The sequence below is a fragment of the Triplophysa rosa genome, linkage group LG22 (assembly GCF_024868665.1).
Source record: "Triplophysa rosa linkage group LG22, Trosa_1v2, whole genome shotgun sequence".
Taxonomy (NCBI): domain Eukaryota; kingdom Metazoa; phylum Chordata; class Actinopteri; order Cypriniformes; family Nemacheilidae; genus Triplophysa; species Triplophysa rosa.
In genome coordinates, this window is record NC_079911.1 from 17,422,263 (window position 1) to 17,436,784 (window position 14,522).

The window sequence follows — 14,522 nt, forward strand, 5'->3', positions numbered from 1 at the left end:
GTCTCTCGTTCTCTGTCTCTCTCTCTCTCTCTCTCTCTCTCTCTCTCTCTCTCTCTCTCTCTCTCTCTCTCTCTCTCTCTCTCTCTCTCTCTCTCTCTCTCTCTCTCTCTCTCTCTCTCTCTCTCTCTCTCTCTCGTCTGGCCCCAAACCTCCAGACTAGTGCTCAGTCATGCTCATCAACACTGCAGTTCTATTGTTCTTTCCTCAGCAGCTCAGCTCTTGCCTTCTCCCCCGCTCGCCCTCCCTCTCTCCCTCCATCTCTCTGCTGGATAATTCCCATGATATGTTCTTGCCATTGGCTTGGGGTGTACCATTTAAAACAGGGGGGACTACAAACAGAACCTGACTTTTAAACGCTCAGCACTTTGATATTTACCAACCATTATTTGTTGATTCAGCAAAAACCTCCTAATGACAGACACGTGTGTGAATGTGACTGTAACGTAAGAATGCGAGACACCTATTACACATACTGTGCAGCTCACACCCTTCTGAAATGCAAACGTTGGGCGAGCCCGTTCCCTCACAGCGTAGTAAAATGCCTGTTTTATTGACTCTGTGTCTTAAGGGCAGTTCTTTTCCCGTTTTTCTCTCATTGCCCTGTGAGATCTTAACAGGACAGGAATGAGAGAGGAATATCAATTATCTCGCTGCATGATAGCAAGTGAGCGATAAACTGGCAAAACGGTAGACATGATCAGTGTGGCGGCCTAACGTCACGCAGATGCAGAACCATCATAATCATAAATGTGAAAGCAAAAGAGCAAATGAAAGATGCTGGTGCTGATGAATGCCGTCTGTCACTGTCAGCTCAAACCCAAAAGCTCAACATAAACGTGAACATAACAGCACGTCACATCAGTTCTTACACTACTGCTGTGCTTTCTGCTGGATCTAAAGTCAACATCAAATCAAAATTCACCCTCTGTACTATCTTAAAGTCAAAGTGAAACCTTGTTCATTATTGCATTACTTTCATGTCGATTATTTTTATTTGGAATAATGTGCACCTGTAAATTGTTCACAGTAATACCAGAAATAATATGCATGCAGAGAGAAAACAGGGTCAATTTTGATTTCATGTCTTATTGTGAACAATTCATTTGTGCATTTTGTTTTTATGTTTTATTTTATTTGATAATTATATTAATATTTAGTATTATTATTTTTTTATTTTTTATTTATGTTTTTCCTGATGTGGTGGGTCAGGTGGGGGGAGTGGGTGAGGTAATAGTTGTAATGTGGTTTCTTAAAAATAAAAAATATTAGTACATGTTATTCCAAATATATGTTTGTCTTGATAATCTTTCATATAAAAATGTTAAAGTTTTGCCTATTGTATTTTCTTGTTCACTTGGACACATCACATTACAGAAGTAAAAATGGGTATGAACACTGTTTCATTTCAACTTTAAGAACAGAATAAAGTTTTCATTTGTTAGAATTATTCCTTTATGTTAAATAGGCATATTGTTATTTATCAGCATCACTACGGTGGGACTTGAAAATCAAATAACATTAAATTGAGGAATCAGAGATCATAGATGCAAGAACAGCATTAGTGGAGTTAAATATCTGAAGAGATGGAGTTGAGTCCACATCGGAGCTTTGTAGGGCTAGAAGTTGAGTTTGGCCTTTCCTGACCTCTGAATTGTGAGATGCGCCCCAGTCTGAACCAATCTATTCTTTCACCGCCCACAACAGAACCACTTCAACCCGGAAATAATTTATGGAACGGTGCTCTTTTAATGCAACCATTTATAATGTAATGTTTAAATGGTAACATCAACGTTTTAATGTTACTATACTTTTAATGTTGTTAAATCCAAATGTTACTTCCACGTTTGTGGTGGGAAATATTTAACTTCCGAGATGACTTCTTGAACGCAGCATAGGTAAGTGACAATCTTAAAGTGCTTTGGCTACCTGTCAGTGTGGAAAAATGTTCTTTTAACACATTGGCTCTTAATAAAATTTGGTTAATTTCTTCATAAAGCCATTCCTACGTCAATTGGATTAACAGAGGATTCTCACATAAATTGGTTCTGCTTCTGTTTAATGAATTAGGTCTACTCTGATAAAAAGATCACACAAATTAACCTTCTGTGATTCAAAATAAATGTTTTGAAAATTTAATATAATTTTAAATAGTTATAAATAATATTTTTTATATTGCACAGTGACCTAATTATACAAACTGATTAGATAATAAAACAGGTATAATGTTGTGTAATGGTGACATGCCATATGCTTCCAACTGAACATTTATATAATGAAGCAGCAGTGCGCCATTTTGGCTCATTTCGTCTTCAGCACTCACTAACAATTCACGGAACAGAACAATCCTCTTGAGCCACAATGGCGCCATCCTCAGTCATCAAGTGCAGGTAACACACGCCATATGTGAATTTTGGTCTGATCTATTCCTCATAGTAAAAAAAGTCATCTAAAAGTGCATTGGTTTATAGTGATGGCCTTTGTCTTTTTGTTCAAACCTTCTGGAATCAGTTTTGGTCTAATTTCTGATCTTTACAAAAATTAACTGAATATTTGTGGTATATTAGATACATTTCAATTGTCCCTTATTCAGACCCTTTACACCTCCTCTAAATATCCGCATTGTTCATATAGCATAACATTTAAAAATAGTTTTAAATAATCAGGGTTTTATGTGTGGTGCAGGTTGGGTACAGTAAAAAACACTCCTGTCACACCGTCATTTTAGAGAAATGTTTATTTTGTAAAATAGCAAGTTTTAATTTGATTAATTTGAAAGGGATGATCGCATGTATTAAATTTCATTTCCACGTTCACCGTGTAGTCAGACGTGTATTCACAAAATTCACATGTATTAAATGGCACCATCGTCGCTCGCTCTGTGGCTCGACGATCCGTTGATCGAGTCTCGCGCTCGGAGGAAGTCAGTCAGCTGGGGGGGGGTGCGACAAAAAAGGGAGAGAAAGAAAGAAAAGAAAGCGAGCAAGAAAGAGAAAAAACTGCCTCTCTTTCTTCCGACAGAGCACCTCCATCCCCATGATCTCATGAATAAATTATAGCGGCTCATTGTGCAATAGAGGGAGGAATGCGGTCGAGCGGACTCGTGCGCGCACACACGAACACACACACGCACGCGCGCGCAGAAGCAGCAGCAGCAGCAGTAGCAGCAGCGACTCTCTGGATTTACTCAAAAACATTTGACTAAAACACACAAAAGCTGCGAGACAGAACGCTAAGGTTTTATATACCCACACATGGATCGTCCGTAAGGAAGTGTTCGTGAATACGATCCGTTTTTAAACGCTTTTAATGTGTTACTACAGCTTCCGATTTCTGAGGTAACCGTAGATATCCAAGACAAATAGACACATCGAAGAGCTTTTATTTTTATTCATCCGCACCCACCGAGGATCGCAGCAGATCCTAACATTTGATTTTTAAACATTCTGAGGGGGATTTTCTGACAAGAACACGGAATCAAATCCAGTCAGACTCAGCAGATCAACCTCGGGCAGCCGGAGTGGAAGGTGAGACGCTTTTATTTCATTAAAGGTGTCTGTAAGATCTCAACGTCGTGTTATGTTTTGCCATGTATTTTTGTGTGCAAATGTGCTTGGTGATCTTTAGGATCATAATGCACATAGTATCCACCGTTCCCATGTTGTGTAACGTTAAATGTAATGGCCCGGTGCAATCGTTTCCTGCTTTTCATTGCCTTTAACTTATTTAATTGCCTGTTAAAGCACTGATCGTCTCTGATAAATAATCATAAATGTGTTATCCTCATATTGAATGTAGGAAGGACGAGCATTTTAGCCCATGCACGTGAGCTTATTGTAGCAGGGTCCCCTTCTAGACTTTATATAAAGCCTTTAACGTGTATATTTGAATATGAGCATAAAGACAAAATCGCGATGTAACGTTAGATATTATCAGGGTTATGACTGTTGTACTGGTGCATGCTGTTACTGTCATGTGATGTGGCTTTTTGTCTGAGATAGCTGTGAAATAAGGGGCTAGACAGTGAATCTCAGTTTTTCTCAATGCAAACCCGAGCTGTGGGCATCACAGCTTTGAATGTGCCAAGATTCAATCTGATGTGTTTAAGAGACACCCTGCCACTATACAGTTCACACCTTTAATTCATGGTGTTGTTTTTGACATTAAACTGACTTCTGTTGTTTAAAGTGACGGTTTTAGCATTGCCTGTCATGTAATTTGGGTGGTCCTGATCACATGCTGTTAGTAAAGTTGCTGTCAGTACCAAACTTTTGTCATAAGAGACCACAAGGTCTCTTATCTGTTAAAAAAGCTTTATTTACAAGTTAGTAGGTGGGTGAAAGTAACTCATAATGCTAGTTTTCCTTGTTGAGCTGAAACCGTGCATGTATCGGGCTGGTTGCTGAAGTATTGCTGAAGTATGGGTTGGGATGGAAGGGAGGGAGTGAAGGGGGGTTTGTCTTGTCGCATCACAATACCTTTTGCATTAGCATCATGATAGAGCGCTCCACCCAGATGCTTTACATGTTGGCAGCTCACCTATAGGCAGGTTGGTGTAGTGGGAGGCGTTTTAGGCCGGTAACGATACAGCAGGTGAGATGGACAGATGGTGTGGTGGATGCACACAACCTTCCAGCCACAGAGTCTGTGTTTGTGGGTCACAGGACAGGTAGGGAACAAATGCTGCGCTGCCCATCCCCGGGGGTCAGGTTATGGACGTCCCAGTGTTGACTTTCTGCTCTGATTTGCATGCGTTGTATCTTTCTAGAGCCGCTTAAATGCTGTTGGTGATAGATCACTCAATTATGATAAGGACCACCTGAGCCATCTGCTGTTCTTAATAAACAGCGTCTGTGGGCTGATGTTCTTTTAACTTAAAAGATCAAAGTGATGACATCATTACATCTGTCTGAGAATGTTGTGTTCTCTTCATGCGTGTCAGGAAAATGTGTACGAAATGGTAGTGAGGAGTTAGTGAATTATTGATCGCAGGCCAGACTTCGCAGTGTCAAGTAAAGCGCTGGTCCAGAAGATGAGTGCTATGGCTTTGTATTGGCTCTCTCCAGGGATAGAGACCTAAGCTTAATATTATTAAATGTGTCGGCAGAATTTTGTCATGTATTTGCACACAGGTTAGAACGTACAGTGTTCACAACAATGCTGGTTTTTGTTTCCCTGCAATTGACTGTGTCATCATGATGAGTTTAAAGTCACGTGTTGTTTTTTAAGATATGCATTCTACCCTGTATCATCAGTATAGTATGCATATTGTGTCTACCTGAATGACCATCAACGTGTTAAATTGTGCAGTTTTCAGCAGAGCATATGGGTACCTGTCCTGTTTCCAGTGTGCTAAATGCTTTGACTCACTTGAATTGTGCAGTTTAGTTCACACAAAAAATGTAATTATTTTGTCATAAACTCTTTTTTTCCCTACGTTATCTTGTGTGTTACACAAACTGATAAATTAAGGAAATGTTGATGCTTCTCATGAAGAAGAAAGTTATATAGATCTGGAACAATGTGATATGAAGTAAATGACAGTTTGGGATGTCCCTTTAAGATATTTTACCCAAATTTGGATTAAAAATTAAAAAGAATTAAAACTGATAATTGGATGCCATTCACTGAAACACACAACCTGATGAGGTCATGTGACAACAATGTAACATGCTACACTGTCTGTTTATTGTTGCATAACTGGTTTGACATAATATTCTTTAAAATAAAAGACTTTACAGTTAAGTTTACAGTATGCATGATTGTACAGTAGTCACTGTATCTAAATGTTAAACCATATTTTTTGCTCACCATGTGGTTTAACAGAGGTGACTGGTATCAGTCTTTCATCTGAATCGGATTGACTTGTTAAAGTGACAGTTCACCCCAAAAAATCATTTATTCACCCTCTTGTCATTTCAAACCTGTATGACTTCATTCCTTCTGCACTGCAGAACACAAAAGAAGATATTTTCATAGATGTTAACTGTCACCCCTTCACTTGCATTGGTTTTGTGTCCACATAATAGAAGTGAACGGGGTCCAGTGCTGTTCAGTAACCAACTTTCTTCAAAATATCTTCTTTTATGTTTTGTGGATGCAAGTAAGTCATAAAGGTTTGAAATGATAAGAGGGTGAGTAATTGATGACAGAATTGTCATTTTTGGGTGAATTATCACTTTTATAAGTACCGTGCGTCCGCACGGCTCAGCTGTAAGTGCATGAATACATATGTTAGCATGTCACGTCTTCACGGACAAGAGCTGGGTTTTAAAATAGAGCCGTAGCACCCGGAAATCTATCACTTTATTTTTTAACCTTGGTTTGTGCAAACAGTGTGCTTGACCTTGGCACGGAGGTGGTAGTGTATAGACAGCAGTTTTGCAGGGGATGTCAACAGAGGCCCTGCTGTATGAACAAAAGGATGAGCAGGTAATTTAATCCAGACCTCACACAAAGAGGAATAAAAACACGTCCAGGAAGAGCCATTCCTTCACACGTAAATCTATTACCATTTAACTAGAACATTTCTTGTCAGCCGGGAAAGTGCTGGTTGGCTGCTGCTTCTATTCGTAATGACATAATATCATTCCACTTTTAATATCGTACTAATATTTTCGCAGTCTCTAATACCATGTACAGTATGCATATATTCTGTATGATGACATACTATATTTGCCGAAGTATACAGTTTATATAGGATACTGTTACCTTTTTTGCTTATTTTAATTGAACTGTCAAAAGTTTATTTAAAACTGGTTTTCAAAATGTTTATCATGGCAAAATAAGGAATTGTGGTTCAGGGTTTCTTCTAGGCACAGAGTGTGTTAATATTTGTCCAGCACTAGATTGTAGGCGGATGGTAAGAGTGAACATTATTTAGTGGTTGCAACGTGTTAGAATAGCTTCAGATCGCACACACACAAACAAGCAGACGGATTCACGGCCTTGTCCTCTCTTCTCTGTCTGCTTCAGTACTCTGGGGGAGATTTCTTTTTATATCCACCGAGTGAGCAACGCACACACCATTCGAATCAACGTCCCTACTGCACATATGGATCTGGCCAGCCTATATTTGGTGCGCTGTTGCGCTTCAAAAAATCCTGTTATGTCAATTTCCTTTTTTGTTTTTGTACTGTGGTCATCATCAGAGTCGATTAAGGCAGATTAAGTTTCTGAGCGGGTTTCTGAGAGCGAGATTGTATGAATCGGGACCCCCGCAGTCCGCCTGGGGAGGGATGTGGTTAAAGGGTTTTATTAGGATCACATGACAGTGGACTTAAAGGGCTGCTTTTGTGATCAAACATTAAGATGTTGATGTACAGATCAATGTAATCGATGCTCAAGCTGCAAGTGCCTTCAGAACAGATTCATGGCTGTTTTCCTTCCGGGTGATGTTGAGGACTAAACGCTGTACGATTTATATGGCCCTTAGGTGTCGGGTGGGAATCAGTAGGGACCTGATGATATGAAAATGGTGTGAATAGTTATATTGTATGCAATTTTAAATTATACTACTGGGATGTATTTGTTTCGTCAGCATTTGGAATTTAGTGTTTTGCACAGTTGCGTTTGTCGAATTATGGTTAAACAGAAATAACTTATTTTTCACAGAAATATCGATATATTGATCGTGCATATCGCGAAAATTGACTCTGCAACATTGTTACGTTTTCAATACAAATACACATTTACATTGTAACATTTTTAATGCAACTACTTTTATAATAACTATTTAGTTGAACATAAATACATCACATTCTCAAAATTAATTGTACATTAGTTTTGGTGCAAATCATATGGATCACAGGACAATAAAGTGCAGTGTACATAACAGTGGTTGTAGATCAGTACAGTAACACTTTTCAGCCATCGCATGAACGCCAGCGAGCATCATGTTTACAGACATGTGGCAGCGTCACGCAGTAGCCTGAAGATCACCGGATAGGTCTGGCAGTAATCTGCCTGCTGTTTCACCCCTGCAGCCAATGCATTAGAGGACAGACGTGCAGTAACCTCTTATTGACTGACTGTGTATAGGAGCAGGCTGTGACGACTCACTGCTTTATTACCCACACACCCACACACCTTTATTACCCACCACCGGATCAAAGCCAGAGGTCAGAGGTCAGAAACCTGGATAAATCTGCTTTCCTTTTCCCCCTCTAGCTATTGCATTTTCCTGAAAGGCTGACAGACTCTCTCATGGAGAATAGTGCAGCAAATTGAACATTTCTTTGAATCATTTACTCACTCTCATGTCATTTAAAACCTTCTGAGGGAACACAAAAGAAGATATTTTAAGAATGTTGATAACCAAACATTGGACTCCATTGACTTCCATTCTGTGAACACAAAACTACATTTCTCAAAATATCTTTTGTGTTCCACTAATGAAAGAGTCACATACAAGTTTTGAGCTGCATGTGAACCAATTTTTTGGGGTGAGCTATCCCTTTAAAATCTGTTATGAAATCACTAAAGTAAAATTGCAGGTTCTGTATAGCTGTGCTCCTCAGCCACAGGCGACGGGAGCTTGCCAAAATGTCAAGACACTCGCCGGCTGCTTCGAGGCTGCCCTCGGATGATCAGCATTGCCAAATTCTCTCCGCAACCCCGAAATCCCGACAGGACCGTCAGTGCATCACAGGGGTTTCTTATCTCGCTAACGTTGTGTGGCGTGAGGCTTGCGAACCTCATCCATGAGCAAAGCTCTCCTTCAAAGGCACTGCTGCAAAATATCTGGCAAAAGCACGTCTAACAGGATTAAAGGAGGAAAGATGATTTTGCAGCCCATCATTTCAAAGACTCGATGCGAGTAGTAAATTCCACTTTCAGAGGTGTATAGGGGGTGGACATCAGAGATGAACGACTCCACCGGTGGAGTGGGGGTGGAGGGCTGTGGAGGCAGGTAGCTCTCCCTTTCAGAGCAGCTGCTGTTTGCTCTGCAAATTGATGTTCTTCACTCCCCCTGTATGTTTGGATATGCGGGGATAGCTTTGATCTCTTCGGGATGGCAGGGCCTTTTTTTGACCACTCACACAAATTGCTCCTGTAGGGACTGTGGCCTGAGGACTGTTTATTCGGCTGTAACATGGAGAAGGGTAAAGACACTTTGTCTCAGATATCAATGTGCTAAGGTCACAGGGGTCACCCTGGAGTACCTTTCCACCAGCTGCTAGGAATCCTGGGAATGTGTGTTGAAGAGGTGCTCGTGGACAATGAATGTCTAATGGTTTCCCTCTTTTTTTGGCCCGATCGCAAGGCTTTGCTGTTGTCATTAAATAATATCATTTACGAGCGGCCTCAGTATCCGTTTCAATAATGCTTCGAAATTTCCTTGTTTGTTTGATCGTGCACACTAGTTAAATATGTCTCTATAGAAGAATGTGTGAGATGTGCTTACGGCAGCTAGAGATAAGGCGGACTAGATACTAGGTTCAATGTAAATCACGCTTTCAAATACACTACTGTATTGCTGTTTGGCCACCTGAGAAAAGGCTTAGATACACTGTGGCAGTTCAAACGCCATTCTGTAAAGTGTCTCTCTCTAACTTCTTTTATCCTTCCTTCAGGCTCCGACAGACCTCGCAATAGAAACGTATTTGTATTGACAGCTCTGAATGTCTCTAATCTTGCGTGCGTCTGCCAGAGTGACGCCGAGTGAGCTTACCAACCTTCCTCTTTTTGATAAGCCTCCCCGTCAGAGGACGTTTCTGACCTCTCGTTGGTCTTTCTCGAAGGTTTGTTGTTTACTTTCTAGTACACCGATAAGGCGAGAAAATCGCTGTAGTGTTTAGTGCTGTGATTGATGTACTTGTAAGCTGTGCAGTTCATGGTTTGAGTCAATAAACCTAGAAAGATGATCCAAGTTAAATCTCTAGATCTTATATTTGGACGGAAACGACACCAGAACCAGATACGTGACGGCCACATCGTGTCGCTCTGGTTCGTGTCACTGTAGATGCCGTAAAACCGGACGTGTTGTCAAAACGAATGTTTCCTGTGGTTTCATCTGCAATGTCAGGGGCTTGTCTAATCTTCCCATCAGTGTAGTGCCAGGGCTGTGACGCAGCTCTTCCACCCTGACACAAGACAACTCCCCGAACAGGCTTATTTCCATCTAATTTGGCCACCGGAGAAAAGCGCTCTATGTCGTCATTCACACCCTCCATATGGCGCACCTCCCCACGTAAGGACGGCAAGGTGCAATTCATCATTTTGAGGACAAAAAGAGAGCGGGCAGGGGGTTGGTGAGGAAGAAGGCATGACCCTTATGTGTGAAGTCTCTCTAATGTGCTTTGGCTATTTTGTTGACTGTACAGTGTAATACTTCTCAGGGTCTTGCGGTTTTTTGCTTAACAATTTCTGGGTTTGTTTGTGTGTGTTGAGCAGGCATTAGCGTATGCTGATTTGTGTTGAGTAGGAAACCCTGGAGTGAAAATCTATTTTTGACACTCTGCCTTCTTTTGTTGTTCAGTTGATCATTTGCTTAGTAGTACACCGCAGCTTTTGAGTCTGATTTGAATCACAGGCAAATTGATTTCAGACAACTCGAAATTCTGCTCTTGACGGAACCGCAAGCGCACGTAGCCATCCTTGGCCTGTGAAGCTAATTCTAACCCTGGTCCGGTTGGATGACCGGTCAACCGGTTCTGGGCTGGATGGCCGGAAGCACTTTTGCAGTAATGAGCTGTTCTTCTGGTTTCTCCTTAGGCCGTGTCAGTGTTGTCTGGTTAGTGTGGACTGGACACAACTGAGCGAGGTCGCTTGGGTTAATGGATTCTCTGTTCATGGTGACAGGGACACCGTGGGCTCTGATAGATGCCTCATTAGCTCTGCATCTCTATCTTTCCTCTCTGTGACTGACCAAAGCAGATTGTGAAGCAAAAGCATCGGGTTGTTGATATGAGAAGGTGTTGTGCAACTGAAGCGTTTCGATTTGGACCGGTTTTGTGTGTCACCTAATTTACTGATCGACTCTGGTTGAACGGCATGTCTGTTCTTGCTTCTTGTTAATGAAGGTATATATTATTGCCAAGATTTCTGTAATCCATAATTCATTTTCACATTTACATTTATTCATTTAGCTGACGCTTTTATCCAAAGCGACTTACAAGTTGGGTAAACAATGGAAGCAATTGGGTAAACATTAGGACAACAAAAAGCATAAGTGCAATAAAACATGTCTCACAAAGCCTACTACAGTGTACAGAGCTAAGTTTTTTTAAATATATATAGATAGAGTAGAAAAGATATAGTAGTTAGAAATGATCGGTCAGGTGCTGACGGAAGAGATGTGTTTTCATGCTGGTCATATGTTCTTCGTAGTTTACATGGTAGCTAGGCACGTGTCAGTTGTAGCCGGTTTTGTTTAAGGATTTTCATGAAATGCACACTTTCAATGAGCCAAAACACTCATTCAAAAACACATTTGAAACTTTTCCTCACCTAGATGAACGCACAAGATGCGAGCTGTGTTTCTCGACGGTAGCACCGCCCCAGAGAAGAGACCTGCCTTAACTTAACATTTTCAAGTGCTTGCTAAGTATCCCTGACAAAATCAAGCCCATCCAGCATGAACCAAGCCAAATTTGTCACAATAATGCTTTTAGCGCTGCACGTTTTCTGGGCGAGAACAAAGGTGACTGCGGTTCAGTCGCCCTTAGCCCTGGCTGGCATGAAGACGGGGTGAGAGCGGGGACAGAGAATCGTGTCACGAGGATGCATCCTCTGCTCATCTCTCTGAGGCCGGTGGATCACGGACAAGAGAAACAAACAGTATTCAAGTTCATCTGATCCTATAGCACAAACTGACTAATCTGAGAGGTAAAGAGACTTTGCAGCCTGTTCAAATTAACAAAGCTAACTGTAAGCTCATCTTTTTCTTTCCACTGGAATGGATTTGTTTATGAATTGTTTACTATTTATCTTGTACTATTTACATGAAAGATATCATGTGAAGGCTTGAATTAAATTAATTTGGATGGTGAACAGATTTTGATGTGGCATGTTTGTGAGTTGTAACTGTGATGTCATTATTTGGCTCTCAGCAGGCTGATTGCAAAAGAGGTTTTAATGGCTCTGACACTAGCACCATTGCAGTGGTTTTAAGGGTATCACATCTGAGTTTTGGTTTCAGTGATGTAAGAGACGCTTCATCTGAAAAATGAGTGTTTGACAGTTGATCTTGGATCACAGGTACCCTCAGCATCTCTCGTATGTTCGGGTGATCCCGTTTGAACAGTTTTCACACTCGCCACTCGTGAATGTCTGTCATGTTGAAAATCCTTTCAGTGGAGAATCAGAGAGACCGCCGCGTGTTTGTGTGTTTAAGGGGGCGTGCGTGTGTTTCTCAAACTGAAACGGTGAGTCAGTGCAGAGGTGGGAATTGTGGGATACACTGACATGCTGTTTACTGACGCTGTAAAATCCCAGCAGCATTGCAACTGACCCGCTCCTCTGACGTTGTCTTACCACACAGACAAACAGTCCCTGCCTATACAATCATCAAGTGAACACAAGCTTTGACCACAGCACACCCACCTCATGAGGTGAAGTGTCTGTGTCTTCAGACGACCCTCTGACTAACGTTTCGTCACATGTTTGTGATGTTCCATGCTTGGTTAGTTGAATGATCATGTGCTGTTAGTTCCTGTAAAGAGTCCTTTTTGTCTTCTGAGTAATGATTTCTCCCACTTATAATCTGATTAGGGTGTTAGACATATGACCATGTTCTGGAGTCATACACCTGACGCTGCATTGACCGCCTCACCAATTGAACATTGACTTTCATTGACTTGCTGCATGCTCACAACTCAGCAAGTTGAAGGGATAGTTCACCCCAAAATCAACATTCTGTCATCGATTCACTCTCTTGTGGTTGTAAACCTGTATATGACTTTTCTTCTAAAAACACAAAAGAAGATATTTGAGAAATGTTTTTTAGGGATGCAGTATCAGCATCGGACTGAAATGTATGCATTGAAAGTTTGTGACAAACAAATAAAATTTTCTTTTTTCATAATGTGTTTTGAGGCAGAGTTATTAGTTCCAGTGTGTTGTGCTTGGAAAATTGCCACCTCACTAAAAAAATACAGGTACAGGCATCGGTATTGGTATCGGTGAGTACCAGAAAAATATCGGTACTCGTACTCGGTCTTCAAAAAATGGTATCAGACCATCCCTAGTGGTTTTTTGTTCATACTAGGGGCCTTAGATTTTTTGAGGTCGCGTCGACTAGTCACTGACGTCATTAATAAATAGAATAATAGCTAGGGAATGTTTTGCAACAAGATTTGATGGGTGTGGGCAGTAAGATACTCGTGTGTGCGGGCTGCGGGAGAATGGCGGGATTCCCGGCCCCTAAATATATAGTATCTAAATACAAATAAACTGTTGTTCATCTATTGCACAAGAGCAACAACACCTAAACTAAAATAAAACTATTTTAAAGCGCGAGGTCGGTGGTAGCGGGGCTATGCAGTAAAAGAGCAGCAGGGGGATCTCTACAGCAGTCTAACGTTAACTTACTTCAGATCTGAAGCGTGTGTACAGACCAAACTTCCCTTGCATTTACAACAAGTTAACTGAAAGTGTCATGTGCACTAATAGATGAAACAACAGAAAAATGATCAAGTTTGTTTGTGACGGCCTATGACTTATATATTTATATATTTATTAGCCTAATGCAGCAGACGCTTTATCATAGCGGACATACAAACTCAGCACCTCAGTGACACAGCAGCAAATATGAGAAATTCCTTTGTTTTATTAAACAGGGAAGAAGTACATAAATAGCCTATAATATTTATAGATCTGCGTGTAGAATCTAGCACACTGAAAGTAAGGCTTTACCTGCGAGCATTAATGAGCATTAATGTCAACTAGTTCGTGCAACCCCTAGTTCATACAATGGAAGTCAATGGGGTTCAGTGTTGTTTGGTTATCAAGGTTCTTCTAAATATCTTAGGTCTCATTTTTGGATGAACTAACTCTGTAATACAGTTACTGGATCATGTGTGTGTTTGTTCAGAAGGTCAGTGGTGTTTGTCATAGATCTGCAGTGTTGGTCAATGTTGTAAATAATCCATTTATAAAATTGAGCCACAAATATGCATGTCTTTTGCTTGTTTCTTCAATCTTTGTTTTGGTTACTGGTGGTTTGTGGCGGTGGATAATGTACAGTTTGTACACTCAGCCCTGATTTATGAAGGGACTGGTCACGATGAGTCCTATGAATGTGTCTAGTCATCAGCAGGGCGGGTTACTTATGCAATCGTGTTTGCTCTCTTCCTTAATTTGTGCTTTTCCTCCGACTAAAGATACATGAACCTCGAGGCCTGAAGACACCTGCTATGATCCCCACAGAAGCTCTTTAACCGCCCTGCTTCTCTGTCTGATAATGAAGGAGCCAGGCTGGTAGAAAGCTGTCTCTATGTAAGTCTCCATCGAGTGGCTCTGTCACCGTTCATCAGCCAAACCATCAGTCAGTCAACCTGTTTTTCCCTCTACACCAGCAAGGG

At 41.0% G+C, this 14,522-nt stretch overlaps 1 protein-coding gene across 1 annotated transcript in view; it reads left to right on the plus strand.

The window, feature by feature from the left end:
• Positions 1-2,928: 2,928 nt before the first annotated feature.
• The window catches only part of zmiz2 (zinc finger, MIZ-type containing 2), a 33,479-nt gene continuing 21,885 nt past the window's right edge, over positions 2,929-14,522 (plus strand). The window contains exon 1 of the mRNA XM_057321084.1: positions 2,929-3,524. The gene's annotated coding sequence lies outside the window, so the exon portion shown is untranslated. The remainder of the gene's footprint in view (positions 3,525-14,522) is intronic.